Source organism: Camellia sinensis, chromosome 3 (genome assembly GCF_055761805.1).
Source record: "Camellia sinensis isolate YWXY chromosome 3, ASM5576180v1, whole genome shotgun sequence".
Lineage (NCBI taxonomy): Eukaryota > Viridiplantae > Streptophyta > Magnoliopsida > Ericales > Theaceae > Camellia > Camellia sinensis.
This window is the reverse complement of record NC_138963.1, coordinates 28,616,740-28,630,861: the sequence shown is the minus strand read 5'-3', so window position 1 is coordinate 28,630,861 and position 14,122 is coordinate 28,616,740. Positions and strand designations below refer to the sequence as shown.

At 34.6% G+C, this 14,122-nt stretch overlaps 1 pseudogene; it reads left to right on the top strand.

The window, feature by feature from the left end:
• The first annotated feature begins 2,078 nt into the window (after window positions 1-2,078).
• Window positions 2,079-3,539, top strand: LOC145821394 (aquaporin PIP2-7 pseudogene; annotated as a pseudogene).
• The last annotated feature ends 10,583 nt before the right edge of the window (window positions 3,540-14,122 follow it).

Here is a 14,122-nt window from a genome sequence, read left to right as displayed (position 1 = left end):
TTAATCATAGAGCAGAAGGTTGTTAGATATTAAAAGAATTTGTTTTTTTTTTCTCACACATTAGAGCATCTCCAATGGCAAGCTATTGGAACTGCCATTGCCAAAATTTAACAATAGTCTCCAAAAATCTTACCCCAGTGGACTGCTATAACCCTTGTTAAATTTGACAATTGCCATTTTCTCTGTCAAATTTGGCAACACGTTTGGCAATCATCATCCAAGCAAATAGAATTTGGCTCCAAAATTTCTATGGAACAAACAAACACATTGGGAAAAATCCAGCAGCAATACAATAATAATAAAAAATACTATTTTCTAGATTTTTGGAGATGGAGATAAAGGCAAAATCCCCCCCCCTCCGAACAGAACATATATATATATATATAACAAATTTAGAAAACAACAACAATAATCACTACAAAGACAATAATCAAACAATTTTAGAGAAATTTCAAGCAATCTCAAACAAAGCAAAAGGAATCGCAACTAATTTCAAGCAAATTTCAAACAATTTCATAAATGAAATTTCACAAAAATAAATACTTGGAAAGGGGTTTGAAGTTTCTTCATCTTCTTCACTCAATTTTGTAGTGGAATCAAATGGTGGGGTAAATTATATATATATATATATATATATATATTTAATTTTTTATATTTGTCTAGTCAGATAGAATGTAAATATTTAATTTTTTTAGAAAAAATTTGAAAAAGGTCATAAAAGATAAAATAAATAAACAATAAAAAAATCATTAAAAAACACATAACCAAAAATCCTATTCAAGACTTATAAAAAAATTTAAAAAAATTTTGGAAATATTTTTGATTTAAAATATAAAAATAACAGGTGTAAACAAAAAAAAAAAAATCGAACACTGTTTCGATCAACCAGCCGGACGTCCGGGTTAGCCAAATTTTCCAGCCTAGAAAAGAGTTTTCAAAAGTGGGTGTAAAATTATAATTTGAAAATTCAAAACAAATACTACACTGAAATCAATGGGTGGAAATGTGTTTGGGGAACTTCTCCAAACGCAACCTAGTTTTTTGTCAAATTAAGGATGAACCAAATCTTTCACTAAAATTTCAATAAGCTTTTTTCTTTTAAATTTGATTCCGTCCCAAAATAATAGTCTATTTTGGAGAATTTAATTTTTTTTAGTAATACAGTTATTACATTTAAAAAAATTAATTTTCAAAATTATCCTTTGATAGTACAGTATATTTTGTAGGAAATATCAATTATCATAATTATACTTTTTTGTGTTGTTAATAAATTTTTTTAAAAACAGAGAACAAAATAAGAAATTTATATTATTTTAGTCCTTAATTTTTAAGAAAAGACTTATATTTTGAGTGGGATGGAGAGAATAATAAAATTTAAGATGAACAAGTTATTTTTTAAAAACTTTTGATGAAATTTAATGAAAGATTGGAATAACTCATATCAAAACAAAATTTTAACTCATTTAAAATCAAATAAAAAATTTAGTAAATGATTAGAGATGGTGTATCTATTTTTCTAGTCAGATCAGTCGTTTCCAAAATTTTCATAACTCATTCCTTAATTAAATTCATTAATCAACTTTCATTCTCTTAAAATTCAAAATTCCCTCTCTGCAATCTATTTTTCTTTCCAAAATTTTCACAACTCATTCCTTAATTAAATTCATTAATCAACTTCCATTCTCTTGAAATTCAAAATTCTCTCTCTCGAATCTATTTTTCTTGTCAAAATTTTCATAACTAATACCTTAATTAAATTCATTAATCAACCTTCATTCTCTCTTGAAATTTAAGGTTGCGTTTGGTAAAACTTTCTAACTATGAGTTGAAAGTAAGAGTTGCAATAAATAAATAAATAAATAAAAATTTATATTATTTGATCAACTGGCTGAACCGACCAATTAATCTAAATTTTCCCGCCTTTGATAAAGCTTTCAAAACTGAGTGTAAAATTAACTTTGGAAACTATAAACAACCATTCAACACAATTAAAGAAATGGAATCATAGTTTTAAAACCATTCCAAACAGAGTCCAAAATTCTCTCTCCCCGCAATCTCTCTCTCTCTCTCTCCAGAGAATGGCAAAGGAAGTTGAGGAAACAGTAGTAACAGAGCAGGAGTTCTCAGCCAAGGACTACCACGACCCGCCTCCAGCTCCGCTAGTGGACGTGGTGGAGCTGACAAAATGGTCGTTCTACAGAGCTATCATTGCAGAGTTCATAGCCACACTTCTCTTCCTCTACATCACCGTCCTCACCGTCATCGATTACAAGAGCCAGATTGACCCCATCAAGAACCGTGACCAGTGTGGCGGTGTCGGCATCCTCGGCATCGCATGGGCCTTCGGCGGCATGATCTTCGTCCTTGTTTACTGCACCGCCGTTATTTCTGGTTAGTATAACCTAAAACCATTATTTACCATTTTACTAATTTAAACCCTAATAATTATACATATTTTTTTATTAGTTAAGATTGTCACTGACCTTTGTAAACAATAATTATTCTACCTGCACAAAAATATATGGCTGAATTGATGTAGGATTAATAAAAAGTGAGATTCATCTCATGTAAAAGGGTTCTGTTTAATTTTATATTCAATTTTTATGTTTCTAATTATTTATTTTGGAAAGAATTGAATTGTCCAATATTTTGATGTGAGCTCAAAATAAGATGATTCATCCTATTTATTTATTTTTAATTTTTATCATTTACAATGATATCATCTCACCTTGTTATATTATTTCGTCATTTTTGTTTGGGTGAAGTACCAATAAATGCTAAATTTAGATTTTGTGAACTGATTAGTCCCTAGGTTTTTCTTATGGACCCAAAAGTCCCGTTATAAGTGAAATTACTTTAAGGGATGGGGGCAGAACACGCGTGTGTGGAAAACAAAGGGTGAATGTGGGATTTTGCAATAGGCTGAAATTACACATTTACACCAAGCTCACTATAGATTTTTTGTGTTTTCCCTCCTTTGCAATCGAATCTCACACTATCAGGGTAGGAAAGTTTCTGTATTCCCAATGTTGAATTGTTGCGTAGTTAATATGACATTGGGTTCCAATATGTTCTTCGTTGCAACTTCGAGAAGTCGTGAGATTGAGGCACATTAGGATACAGAAACCCTACATTGTGTGAACGAGGGATTGGGTGTTAGAGCCAGCAGACGTTGAATTTGTATCGTTGAATGGGTGTTGCGGAGATGACAACGCCACGACCAAGTTAGTGATGTTTATTTGAGGAGTTGGGAATGGGAGGCCTATTGATAGGGTTTGCTAGCGTAGAGTTAGGGGTTGCAACGTTGGGGTTTAATACTTATGTCGTATGCCTTTTTTGTGGTATGTGCTTGGTATTTGGTCCACCACTGTTAGATTTTTGAATTTTGTTGGGTTTAGATTGTTTGGCAACGTCATCTGGTATTCAATCTTGTGTTGATGTGTGTTTTTTTTTTTTGGTAGGATCAACCATTCTGTGTTTCTCTTTCACTTTTAGGTTGGGGTATTATCCAGGTGGCACATTTTGCAATTGGATTGTGATGTTAATGGGTGATATATGAGAATTCCACATACACATTAAACCATATAACCAAAATGTGGTCCTGGTTATGTGATCCTAATGTCTATGTGGTTTGGCATTATATGTTGGCCAACCTAGGTATAGTGTCCTGTGTTGTGGAACTGTAGATGTGTTGGATCTGCTTATATAACACGGCATTGACACCGTACTCAACTATGTCGTTGAACGATATGAAAATAAGGAGTAGTGGTTATATTGTCAATGTGTATGGACATTGTTCTGTCAAGGTTTTCTAGTGTTTTTTATCGTTTTAATGTGTTCTTATTTTTAAACCAGTATGGGTCGGAATGGGTGGCTGATGTGTTGTTGTAGGTGTTGTTTGTATGTGATTCGTAAATTTGCGATAGTTGTTTAGGTCTTTGATGGGAAATGTTGTATTGGTTATTATGTGTTCCGTCACACTTCTTTGAAAATGTATTATTGGGTCTTCCATAAGCTTGTGAGATTGTATTAATTGTTTCCGTATGTAAGGAATCGTTAAGGCATACACGTTTACATTGGAAGTGCGTTTATGGAGAGTGATAACAATTATTGAGTCCATGAATGGAACAATGTTTTGCACGTTTGGTGAGCGAGTCCTGTACAAGCATAACCTAAGTACACTGCAATGCACATGACAAAGAATATGTTATTCAACTCATTGTCAACATGATACAAACATATGTGTATTACACATTAGTATACAGTCGTTATAAGGAAATGATGAATTCAAACGTCGATCCACCTTGAACTTATTGTAACCAGGTATGTCGAACAACATGTATACCGGACCCGGCACCAACCCATCAAACTTCCCACAAATAACATCAACGATTCTCTCGAACGTCGATGCATAATGCAACCGAATAGCAGCATAACGACAAAATCCCAGCATCCATACCTGCGCATAACAAACACATGGCCATCACACATTCCATACATTACACATTATGGTGATGTATAATTTTTTTGAATTAGACACCATTACAGTTAACTTCTTGATTGAAAAAAAAAAAAATGAAACCCAGATTGAAACAAAACCACCATGATGACCAAACATGCTAACGTGCATCAGTAAACCAACATAGACACATCGAGACCACCGAATGCAAAAAAAATTGCCAACCCGTGTAGAAAACCACATTGATCAACCACCAAACAAACCCACATTACACATAAACACCCACCATTAACACAACACACGACAAACATGAAAAATGACCCCCAACCAATAACAATACCCACCCCCCCTATCCAACTAAAAAATCACATCACACCCCTGTGCATAAAGAACAATCGACGAAAATGTACATACCTTGTGTCATTCTACTAGACCCGAGCAAATGCAACACCACCGTCTCTAGAAAAACACACTAGTAAAAAAGACTCTGTTCACTCCCCGAAATGCCAAAATCCACATCCACCGTGATACACTCCATCAAATCTCACACACAGAATAATATCAATCACGTCTTACCCACCAAATCTCACACACCCAGGAATTTGTTCCCAAAATGAATCATTAAAAAGGGTATTCTATTCAAGAGATACGCCTTTTCAAAAAAAAAACTAGGACCTATCCGTCCATAAGAAAACTCTTAGGACTAAATGGATCAAAGCTCCCCCATATAGGATTTATGGGTAAATTCTCCTTTTTGTTTTGTAGTATATTTTAAAATTATATTTATTATTGGAAAATATTACGAACCCCAAATAATCTACCAAACTTCGACCCACACAAACTCACACAAGTGAGAGATTTGGCAGAAAATTTAGTAGATTATTTGGGATCCCTAACATCACTCTTTATCATTTATTTATTACAAGAGTCTAGTTAATATGTGCTTTTAGAATAAATTCTAAAAATATTTAAAAATATTATGGTCTTGTTTGGTTTGTTTTTAAAATATTTCGATATTTCTTTAGAAAATTATTTTCTTGTTGCTGCTTATTTGTGATAGCTTCCAAGACTTTCGACTTTTAGGTTCTCCTTTATCTTCCTTCTTATATGTAGTTACATCAATATCTATGTTTGTGTTTGTTTATCTCGGTTATATACAATTGTTATACAAGTTTCAAATTTCCAATTCATTCCGAAACTAAACGAAGTTTAGGGTTTGAGGATTTATTTTGATGTTTGTTAATTGTGAAAATCTTGATGAAGCTTGATTTTGTGAATTGTGACATGTTCTTGTATGAAAGGAACTGCTTTTCTTTATCTCGATTGGATTATTTAATTTTTATTATTATTTATTTTTGAAAAAATCTGTATTGGAGTTTTGTCATTTAGCTGTGTGATGTAAGGGAAAGACTTTAAATTGTACTTGAAGGGTTAAGTTGCTTGTGGGTATTAATGGCAAAATCAAAGAATCAAACTTTGATTAGATAGTATATTAGTATCTACTTGTTTATATATATATATATATATGTTCTTCAAAACGAAACATCCTAGGGTTTGGGAAAGATTCCAGCATTCACCCGAACTTCTTCCACCCAATTTGATTCGGATTTCGGAGTCCCTCTCCTCCAGATTTGACATTCATTGCAACCTATGAAATATAGATACTTCTAGATGAGAGTTGTATTTGTATCGAGTATCAATACTTTTTGGATACTAGCATAAACCTATTTGATACTTCTTAAACGTATCTATAATTTGAAATTTATTTTATTTTATTTCAATCAAGTACTAAATCGGCTATTCAATTGATCCTAAAATCAGAATATGTGGAGAATTGATCTAAAAGAGAAGATCAAAAAGTTTTGAGAAGAACTAGAAGAGAAAAGAAGAATACAACGGTCAAAACCTTAATCTCACAAAAACGGCCACAACCTTTAACAACTCAACACTATTATCTCAAAGCTAACCGAAAACTATTACATAGAGCCATATATATAGGCAACGTAGAAAACCCTAATTAAAAATAACAAAGTAAATCATGACATTATTTGGAAGCCTAATCTCTAATAAAATAAGTAACTAAATATACTAAGGTTTTAATTAAATTATTAATAAAAAAAAATAAACATAAATTAAAAAAAAATTACAAATAAATGAAATCCACGTATCACGTTCCGCATTGCCTAGATCATGTAACTTATTTTGAAAGTTGAGTTTTTCTTGCATAGCATTAGAGTAATTGTTAGGATAAATACAAGAGTAGTTTCCAGGTAAGAAGAATTGGGAAACATTGAGAATAAAGCATGTCAAATTTGGTCCAAGTTTGAGTGGACATAATGAACCCTCAATATATCTTATATGAATATATTATCAATATTAATATATAAAGGGGGCTCATTTTGGTGTTGATCATGTACTGAAGTTGTGTATTATTTTCCTTCTATCAAGTTATGGGGCAATAATCAAAATTCTCACAAACTCCTTTCCACTTAGAAACATTAAAATCAACTTCCCACAAATTCACATCCTGACAACTTCTCCCGAAACTGCTTTTCACTTGCCAACTTTCTCTTTCAAATCATATGGTTTCCTATATGAATTGGAGGATGTCTGTGGTGCAAGTGCTATTATAGATCAAGTGTTTTCTTGCTCCTACTGGTGTTGCAACTTGAAGGATGACATTTTCGCTTGAAGGCCTCAAGGTGGGTTGGGTCTTTGATTAAATAATGATTGTCATTCAGTTTCTTGTTGCAGTGGAAAAAATAGAGTTGCAAAGTACATTGTCTCTGTGTGTATTATATATATATATATATATATATTTGCTCTATCAAAGAGGAATAGACTTTCCAATTCCTCCAAACCAATAGTATGGAGCAGAAGAACATTCAATTCTCTCCTTGGATTTGCTCAGTAATTTTATACTATCACCACCACCTTGGTTTAAATGACATCACTTATGTTGGAAATTGGGCCAGGTATTGGACCCGAATTTGGGCGCCTATGTGGCATGACCCATGGCCCATTCAAATTACCCATGTAATTTGAATTTGATTTCTTGATTATCCTATTTGTTAGGATAATCCTCTATCTATCTACATCAATCCTATCCTTAGGAGATATAGATAGATGGATATATATGGTTAGATATTTGATTATATATTTTAATATATAGAACATCAGATACGTGATGTGGTTTTTTATCTATAACATTTTTTCCCTATACTCTCTCTCTAACTCTCTCCCATCAGAGAATGATCTAGCCTTTGCACTGTGACTAGTGTGGGTGATAGTCATACTGTAGTATCACTCCATTGCTGGTTGTTCATAGTTAATGGTTGTCAAGCACGTGATTTACCAACAAGGTTCTTTGTTTTGGATTCTTTTACACAAGATATAGTTTGAATCATTTTACCTGTTGCGTTATCTGTATCTTACATTGGTATCAGAGCCATAAATGGGTATTTTCGTGCTTGTTTTTTGTGCATTAAAATATGTATATAATTATATATATATACACACGTGATATATGCATGAAAAATTAATATTTTTTCGAACTGTCCCCAATCAACTTGAAATTTACATATGTTGTGGTATATTTCATGTAGAATATATCTGCAAAGTTTCATGAAAATCCAATGGTCGGATTTTGAGAAAAATGGAGATTCATATTTAATTTTTCGAAACTTTGACTGCATGCTGGTTTTAAACGCTTTGTTTTTATGTTATGAAAATTATATATTTGGAATCCTTGTTTTGATACCTTCGAAATGGTATATTATGGGCTTGATTCCGACTTACGGTTGATGAGAAAAAAAAAACTCTAATTTCGGTTCGTTTTGTGTTTTGTGTTTTTAGTGGCTTAAGGAAGAAGATGAAGTGTAGAGTTTCTGCACTTCCACTCTCATTAGAGAGAGGGTGTGCTACACTCCATTATTTGTACTTGTTAAATGTCATTTTTGATACCACCATAGTTTTTATTTTGGAAAATGGAGTCTAGCAGTACCAAAATTGGACCAGAAAACACACCGGAAGGCAGCGCGTGTGCCTCATGCGCCAACTGACGCCGTCAGCGGCGGCCACATGCCATCACGCGCCGGGCGTGCTTCCACGCTCCATCACACGCGTGTCAGCCACGTTGTCCATGCGCGCCGCGTGCCCAGCCGAGCTATGCTGTTTTCACCGCCGGCTTGTTTGGTTTGGCAGCTGGGTGTAAGGCGTTGTTTGTTGTATTTTAAAATCTAGAATTGCTTTAAATGGTCATAAGTAATTCGTTATAGTTTTGTTTTAAGCGTGGTTGGTACTGTTAGACTCAGAATTAAATTTTTAATCTACTGTAAAATTTTCAAAATTTTATGAAAATAAAAATATTTTTCCTGAAATAATAATTCATTATTTCTGTTTTAAAATGCTTCTGGTGTTGCATGACTAAGTTTCTGGGCTAAAATTTTTTCTGTAGACTACTGTAATGGTTTACTATTTACTGGTATGATTTTTTCTTTTTCCCAGATTCTGGAATATTTATTTATGATTTTATGTGTATTTATTAATTATTTGAAATTCCAGAAAATACTAGAAAATTTCAGAACTGATATACTTTCTGTTATGGCATAGTCTGAATATTAAACATAGCATATTGTTATTTTTTGCCTAGAGAGTTTCTAATATGTTGTGATTAGAATAACATGATTAATTGTTTTTTATTTAAATTCCATTATTAAATGTAACATAGCGTGAGTTGATTGTGAATCTATATTAAGATGCTATTGTATGGAATTAGAATATTTTATCATGCTTTAGACATGCCATAGTCAGTGGGAGGTTTATAGCGATCCCGGGTTTACCCTTGTTGTACAATGATCCGGACATGTGTCCGTGAATGTTGGTAGTTGTTTATTTCCTAGTTTGCATCCTCTTTACTTTGTATTTTGAGTTATGGGATGTGTTGGGCAGGTTTGTTACAGGTTGGTTGCGTTTGGGAGCCTAGTGTTGCTGCCCAGATTTTTGGTCCTTCGCTCGAGCGAGGAGTTTGTCGCTCGAGCGAGAGTAGTGTTGCCCCGGTTCTGGACCTGAGAGTTGTAGTTTCTGGCTCGAGCGAGCTTTTCGTGGCTCGAGCGGTCTGGGTTTTTCTTCGCTCGATCGAGAACTTCTTGGCTCGAGCGAGAGTTTTCTGTGTCTGGTCGCTCGAGCGACCAATCCTTCGCTCGAGCGAGCGTGTTTTATATCAGCGGACAGCAGCGTCTAAAACATCACTTTTTTACCTCTTTTCTTTGAGCAAAACCTAAATCCGACACCCTCTCACTCTAAACTTGCACTCTCTCTAAGATTTCATCTCCCTAGGGTGTGAATCTAGCCTAGGGCCTTTGTTAAAAAGATAGAGGGTGTTGAGAGCTTCAATTTAATCTGAAAAAGTTTGGATTTGGAGCAAGTTGATCTTGGAGTCTTCATCTCCTTTTTGGCTTAAACTTCAAGGTAGGGATATCCTACTCCTCTCTATGGGTTTTGTCTTTAAATTTTGGTATTTTGAGATGTTGGGCTTGGTTTGGTAATTTTGTGAAAGTTTGGGGCTTTTGTGTAATTTTACAAAAGTTGGGGTTTTATTCATAATAAACCTAGATGCATGTTTGGCATAGAAAAATAGAATGATTGTTGAATCATTGAAGAAAATGGGACCTAAGGGTTGAAATGGTAATTATGGAAAATGGCCTAATTACATTGTTTAATTAATTGGGATAATTAATTGATGAGAAATGAGGAAATGAAATGTTGATTGAATATCCATTTGTGCATTTATTTTCTGTTTTAGAAATAACTGCTTTGGGCTATCGGTGGAGGATAGTCGTGATTGTTGTAGACAATGTATGTTGATTAGGCAAACTGAAACTAATCAATGGAATGTGTTATGGAACTTGACAGTTGCTACAATACATTAATTGTTTGTATTGTGTGATTGTATATAGAACCAATGTGTTTATATACGTTATGTGTAGAGGAGGAGATAGGGGATGTACTCCGCGGTTTAGGGGAAGATAGGGGATGGACCTCTAAACCGGATAGGTATTTGGAGGAGATAGGGGATGTACTCCGTAGACAGAGCTCATATGCTTGTCTAGAGAAGTGAAGATAGAGCTCATATGCTTATCTTTGTGAAGTGAAGTGTGGATACAGCTTGTATGCTTATCTGTGGATATTGTTGATATACATATCTGTTGTAGAGTGTGGATATAGCTTTTATACTCATCTGAATGTGAGATATAGTTTTTATACATATCTGTGGAAATGATGACAGAGCTAGCATGCTTATCTGTTGAAAAAGGGAAAATGAAAAGTAAATGGGACTTGTAAGTCGTTGACATAAATATGTAATTTATGTGATTGTATCTGTATTGACCAACTATCAATTGCTAATGTTTTAGTCATTGTCCATGGTTGGTTTAGTGTATTTCTACTGGGCTGTGGCTCACCCTATATGGGAACATCATTTTCAGGTGCAGGAAGCATGCCACCTCCAAGGACATAGCTGGGAGGCTAGTGGCGGGCATAGTTTTGTCGTTTTACTTTTGATGTATTACATGTAATTTCAAGCCAAGGGCTTAATGTGTAAACGAGTTAGAACTCTTTGTTGTAACCAAGTGTTAACTTGGAAAGCTGTAAGCCCGTAGGGCATTTTGTTATGAGATTAACATGTAATACTTATGTAATGGAATTCTAATGAATGATAGAAGGTGGTTAGTTTATCTATCAACGTTTGTCTTATTTGTTGGGTTTAATGTTATTATTTTGAGGGCGTTACAAGGTTGTTCGGTTGAGAGAAATTTTTGTAGATTTACTCCTGAAAACTAATATTTTGCGCATGAATTAAATTAAATTTTTGGATAATTGTCACATGTGGCACAAGAGATGATTACGAGCATAGCGGATTTTCGATCTTGCGACTTGTGTAATATTGTTACTATTTAATTTAGATTTTTGCAACAAAATTATATTATGCTAATCAAATTAATCCCAATGCGAATTTATCTCTAAATTGACTTAGCTTATGGAAGTTAATTTGGTTGACCTAAACTTAGTAGAGATGTTCAAATGTGAACAATGTAATCCTATTATTTAGATGAGCAAAAAGTCTTGGAGACTTTATGTTAGAGTTTAATTGAGCCAGAGTAAGGAAACATGACTCAAAGTCTCCGTGGTTTTGTTGCCTTGTTTGGCACAATAAAAATTGATGCATGCGCTATGGTTAGCGGCATGCTACGTAGTTTTGATTGGTGAGTTTTGGAGTTGTGAAATTAGTAAGCCCTCAATAGATCTGTATATGATCTTGACTATTGAGCTGCGCGGATTGACTTTGTAATTTAACTTGTACTAATGTTGCATCATTGGATAAAGTAACATTCAAGAGTAACACCATCTAAGAAATGCGAGCTTAAATGAATTAGTCATTAAGTGTAAGACGAGTAACCAGTATGAGCAATGTTTTGCTCTCTACCCAACTGTTGGGAGTGGATGGAGCAAAAATTTCACGCACTATAATAGTGTACATTAAAGTATCACTTGAAGTTAAAAGATTAGCGCTTAGTAGCAGCAAAAATCTATTAACACTAAGTGAAAAGATTAGCACCAAGTGACTGCAAAATCTATTAGCATTGCCAACTTGTCCAAGTCTGGACACTTACTGTTTCCACACTTGAGTGTGAGACATGATGAGGCGCTTCTTTGTATGATTCCTTAGCTAGGCTAACGCTTTTGAATAACGTTTACCACTTAGCAAACGTTGCAACATAGTAATGAAAAGGTCCAGGCCGACAAGGTTAAGAATTTGACGCATGGCTTGTGAGAGCATTGTGTTGAATTAGACTCTTTAGCCTAATTCGCGCTTAAGTTACTTCGGGAGTTGTCATAGATTGATAGCTTATTCTCTCCTTCTTGTGGATAGTAGAATTAATTGCAAGTAACTATGAAGCGAGAAACAGAGATGGCAAAAGGAGTATCGTCATCTTTCAACTAGATGCAGTAAAGTGTATGGAGAATAAAATTGACCTGAAAGTGCAGGGGATTAGCACTTGCTAGCTAAATTTGCGACTTAGATGCACTTGATATCTCCATAACATCCTTTTATGATCTAGTGAACATGAATTTGTCGTGAGTCATTACCTAGTTGGGCCTAAAACCTTTAAAACTTGCCTTCGAGAATTCACGCATTAGAATGATTGGAATTAGTTTATGACATTGGTCATGAACTGGTGGCTTATTATACTCAATCACATTAATGAGAAGATGACATAGATGGTTTGAGTAGGCCCTCTCGGGCCCACTCGCTTGTGACATCTTGCTCTCATGTGAATGTGTAACTTTGTTCGCAATGGTTGCGCACAAGTAAGTAGGAAAGCTGCAGAAGGGCATTTGTATTGGCACATTTAGTTCACTATGATATTTGTGACTGGATATGTGTAAGGGTATGATAGCTAGCCTCAATCTTGACACATTTATAGATTACGATACGCATCTTAGTCAAGGCTATTTGATCTCCCATAAGTCAAAAGTTTTGAGATGATTTTTGACATTGCACAAATGAGGTTGAGATCAATTAGATAAGAGCTTTTGTGCTTTTAGTTTTGACCAAGGTGGCGAGTATCTATTTGAGTTTTTTCTGAAAACTCTGTGAAGAGAGATGGATGCTTAGAAAATTGATTATTCCTAGTACTCAGCAACACAATGGTGTAGTAGAGATAAGGAATTAAATATTGTTTGTGTTAGGTGGATGATGGCGCAAAATGTTTCCCAATTGGGAATTGCACTAGTTTGTTGCCTATATCCTTAACTAAGTACCCTCCATATCAGATTTTACACTCCATTTAAGTAATGGGTTAGCAGAGAGCCATTTGTGAGCGATTTGTTACCATCAAGTAGCTTATCTTTATTTTACTTCTCTTAAGGTTGCGAAGTTAAGACCTAAAGATCTAGGGCGCATTATTGTATGCTGTCTTGTAAAAACTTAGGGTCATGTGGCGCATTATTGTATGCAGTCATGTAAACCCTCCAGGTCATGTGCTTATAGATAAGCAGCTTTGTGGAAGTGTAACTAAGTCACATAAAGTTTTCTTAGTAAAGGTGACGTGAATAGAGTTTTGGAACTCTATAAAATAGAGAATTCTAAGTATAGCGGTTTATGTAGCCTAGTTGAGAATGGAAAGAAATTTCCAACATCCTAGGGACAGTGGGAGCGATGTGCCTACTAGTGGATTACTCCATTAGAGGAGATTACTCTACATTCTTAGTTGCGTGGTAGAGAATGTGAAAATTTTCCACGTCATCAGTAGGTGATTGAGAGGGAAACATTCATGATTGCTCCACAAGATGATAAAGAGCCTAGGATAATGCCAAAGGCTCTCTAGTCTCCTACTTTTAGAAAAGTGGATCAATGTTGCGCAGTTTAAGACAAAGTCTTTGAGGATTAACCATTTCTATAATTTGGTTGACTTTCCGCTATGACGCGAAACTGTTCTAAAGTTATGCGCGATTTGGATAGTCATTTTTTGAGGCATAAGGCTCGCTAGATACCGAAAAGTCGCACCATTGAGGAAGGTGTAGACCATGAGAAGACTTTCTCCTGGGGAGTAAGGTTACTTTGACTTAGGCTATGATTGACATGAGTTCAGAATTTTGATT